General features: G+C 32.6%; 1 long non-coding RNA gene across 5 annotated transcripts; it reads left to right on the top strand.

Annotated features, from left to right (window-relative positions):
• Positions 1-698: 698 nt before the first annotated feature.
• LOC116118777 lies at positions 699-3,084 on the top strand. 5 transcript variants are annotated; one of them, XR_004126216.1, is made up of 6 exons: positions 699-1,077; positions 1,585-1,651; positions 1,764-1,975; positions 2,068-2,194; positions 2,495-2,570; positions 2,722-3,084. It is a non-coding gene; the product is annotated as an uncharacterized LOC116118777 (long non-coding RNA). The 5 variants fall into 5 exon arrangements; XR_004126215.1 differs by having other exon boundaries at positions 1,575-1,651; positions 1,769-1,975; XR_004126214.1 differs by having other exon boundaries at positions 1,575-1,651.
• Positions 3,085-4,156: the final 1,072 nt, after the last annotated feature.

Here is a 4,156-nt window from a genome sequence, read left to right as displayed (position 1 = left end):
CTAATAGGTATTCGTTACAAAAAAAGGTCAAACAAGCGGGGGCTAGTGTTGCATTTCCAAAACCAATAGGTGCTTACAAAAAAACCAAACACATGGAGTTAAGGTTATATTTCTAAAACCAACTAATGCTTACTAAAAAAGACCAAATACATGGTCTTAAATAAAACATGTGTATATTTCTTTTTAGTCACATAAGATAATAGCTAGAAACAAGCATTTTACTAGTTTGGGATTCGAGAATAACTTTCAAAAATTACAATATAATTTAAAAAGCAAAATGATTTCTTGATCTTTTTATTAAATAAAAATACGTTTACTAGAAACCTTTCTTAGTCGACAATTTTTTTTTTAATTTTTAAAATTATATTCAAAAATCAGTTTTTGTAAGGGCAAAACATCAAAATTATTTTGAAAGAGTTGAAAAAAAAATGACCTAGGCTAGAGCCACGGAGAGCCACCCGCGTTCGCTGCCTTTGACTTTTATAAGAGGGAGAACGACTATTTCCCACCCAAGGTTTGGCGAAATGACACTTTCCCACCCTTCAAGTTTTAAAACGATACTGTCTCACCCACCGTTATGTTCAGTTAGAAAAATCCATTTTTAAGAAGGGTAAGATGGTCATGTTACATGAAGCTGCAAAAATCAAAATTTAAAAATTGAAATCTCAATCAGTGGTAACTTCGCCTGAATGGTTGCCAGGTGTTCCACTAAAGTTGACCCAGAAAAAAAAGGGTGAACGAAAAGACATTTGCCTTTTCTCACTGTTCTCTGTAACTAAAGCTTAAACAGTTAGGGTTGGCGACTAGCAACTGGGGTCGTGGATGATGACGAGTGGGGTCCCGATAAGGAGGAAGAAGGTGGCGCCGTGGCCGTGGTAAAGGAGGGGAAGCCCAGTGAGGGAGATTGATAACTTGAAGAAGGCATTAGTAGATTCGTTCTATGGGACCGATCGTGGGTTGACGGAGACTAGCGAAACGAGCAGAAATTGTTGAGCTTATCACACAGCTTGAAGCTAAGAATTCGACTCCCACACTGACTGAGGCGTTAACTTTGCTTAACGACAAATGGATTCTTGCGTAAGTGTTTGTTTTGCTGTTTGGTTCATGGGAAAATTATGGTGAAGGGATTGAATTTGGGAGTTTTTAAAATTGGGTATTTTTGTGGTTTGTTAGTACTTGGGCTAAGTTGAAACTTTGGTTAATTTAGGATGATATAATCACATAGCTTATTTTCGTTGAATTCCACTGCTTTGGAAATGAAAATATGAATGAAATTTTAATCCTTTTTGATAATTTGTTTGTTTATGCCTCATAGACATATTTATCGCTATAAAATCAGTGATTTGTTAACAATATATTTGGACGGTTAGAGACTCTCAAGAACTTGGACTTGTAAAATTGAGATAAAAATTTTGATGTTCCACTGGTGATCTTATATTCTGTCACGAAAATGCTTTGCAACTTCAAAATTGTTATGTTATTAATTGTAATCAACACCAAAGTCCAAAATTGATATTTCTAAATTGTTGACTCTGCTTTTATATAATCAATTCTAATTTGGTAGTATATATTAGGTGGCTGCAGATCTCTCCAAGAAACTGTGTTAATTCTGATGGCAAAAATCGGTGTTTAAATTTGTGCCTACCAAGAGGTTGTAGATTTTCTTGAGTTGGAACAGAGATGCAGTTGTAGCACCAATAGATGGATTTACGCCTTTCATATTGTAGTCTTGTTGATATTGAGTTTAAATTTATGTGTGGCAGTATAGGTATACATCCTTTTCCTGTTTGTTCCCCTTATTGTCAAGGGGTTCATTGCAATTGACGAGAGTGGAGGAGGTATCTCAGACAATTGACTCATTAATTGGTGAGGGCTCATATGGAAGAGTGTATTTCGGTGTTGTGAGAAGTGGGTAGCTGCAGCCATCAAGAAATTAGATTCCAGTAAGCAACCAGACCTAGAATTTCTAGCACAGGTTTGGCTTATTATTGTGCATTATCTTCAGTTCTTCTATTGTGTCGCAATAAATATTTTTTCGAATTTAATAGTTCACACATGATTTTACAGGTTTCCATGGTATCAAGACTTAAACAAGAAAATGTTGTTGAGCTTGTTGAATTTTGCATTGATGGCCCTCTACGTGTCCTTGTCTATTAGCATACTTCAAAAGGATCTCTTCGTGCCATTCTTCATGGTAAGTGGTGTCATATTATTTCTATGTTTTCAACTCTTAGCTACGATACCAATAAAGATCATTATGTGGGTTGACTTATAAGTCATGTAAGGTGTTTCTAGCTGATGGGTGATCATTTATATTTGAGAATTCTGGTATTCTTTGCATATCATAATTGGTTTAAGTATAAAGTGTTGTAATTGATGGTTGTGGAAGCCTAGTGTCAAACAAATTCGAGAGATGAATAGAAGATGATATTCAATTTTCAAAATCAAAAGGTTATCCTCATTCTTCCTGTGCTAATTAATATGCCATTTGCAGCATCTCCAATGCCGCCCTGACAATGATTTCATCTCTCCTATCACTGCCGCGTGGACAGCAAACCCTTGTGACATGGGTATGAGCTTCATCTTTGTTCTTTTCTACCACTAACTCATTTTGGAACATACATATTTTTCTATTTTGTTACTCTCTATATTGTAGCTAGCAAATTCATATATGTGTAAGCTTCATTGAAGCTGTTTTTTATGCAATCTGGATTGTTTTAGGCAACTCCAAAACTCAGCGAAGATAAGGTGAAGCAATGCATTGATGCTAAGTTAAATGGAGAATACCCTCCTAAGACAGTTGCAAAGGTACTGAAGATGGTAATTTCGGTTGAAAATAATACATCAAATTCAAGCGTTCTTGGTGGAAGAGCAAAAGATTGTGAAGAAGGTTTTGAAGATCCATAAAGCAAAGGAAAAGAAAGATTCAAGGAGCTAGAAAGTGGGAGGATGAAAGCAAAACTTTTTGGATTTTAAGAAATGAATGAGAAACTGGAAAAGTTGTTTTCTTGTATTGAATTCCCTATTTTTATTGGGTTTGAATTGACAAAATTTCTCATATATATATGCACTGTAATTTTACAATCTGGATTCTTATTTAAGCAAATTGGTAATGCTAATACTTAGTTTTATTTGGGGTTAAATTGACAAAAATTAAATATAAATATAAATAGGGTTGCAGCAACTACAAGGACAAATTGATAATTTTAAAGACATTATATTTAATAAAAAACTAGAGGGATAAATTGGTAGGTATATCAATAATTTCATATTTAAAGAGGGTATATTGGTAATTGATTATGTTGACATGACATAAAATAATAAAAGAATAAGAAGTCAAATAATAAAGGATACTTTCGTCTTTACAATCAAATAGCAACAGATTTTTCTAACAGAGCATAATGGTGGGTGGGAAAGTATCATTTTAAAACTTAACGGGTGGAAAAGTTCCGTTCCACCAAACCTTAGGTGGGAAAATGTTGTTCTCCCCTTATAAAACGATTCAACCCACTTCAATTTTCAACCAAACGCTTTTCCTTAAAATGTATTGTTTTCAAAAGAAAATAACTATATTGGAAACAAATTATTTTGTGAAACAAATATAGCAGAAAAACTTATCCAATAACATTATTAAATCACAAAAATAATAATGATTGTCGGTTTATATTTCTTTATTAGTTTTATATTAAATATCGCAAAAATAATGCTAGAGAGAGAAAAGGAAGACCCACTGGCTTCATAGTGGCACAGTTGCACCCTTATTATTGACAAATGAATTATAAAAAATTAATTTGGACACATAATCTTGGTACAATGACTAATATACCTTATTCTAATTTTTCCCCTGCAACAAAAGGAAGTTAATATCCGATATTTCTCATATGATCAAATTATTAAATATATTAAATGATTTAAAAATATCAAAATTTGACAATTCTATAAAACATTTAAGAAATAAAAAGCTTTGTTTATTTTTACTATGTTATATAATTTATGCATAATACTATACATACAACATTTTTCATATAATATTATGTGGTAAAAGATGATTGAGTAAAAGTTTACTCTTTATTTAAAATCAACTAATCATATTTTACCACATAAAGTTATATAAAAATGATGTATGTGTAATATTACTCATAATTTATACTCTTAC

The sequence above is a fragment of the Pistacia vera genome, unplaced genomic scaffold (genome assembly GCF_008641045.1).
Source record: "Pistacia vera cultivar Batoury unplaced genomic scaffold, PisVer_v2 Contig859, whole genome shotgun sequence".
Classification (NCBI taxonomy): Eukaryota; Viridiplantae; Streptophyta; class Magnoliopsida; order Sapindales; family Anacardiaceae; genus Pistacia; species Pistacia vera.
The sequence above is the reverse complement of the archived record's forward strand: the minus strand, read 5'-3'. Positions and strand labels throughout refer to the sequence as shown.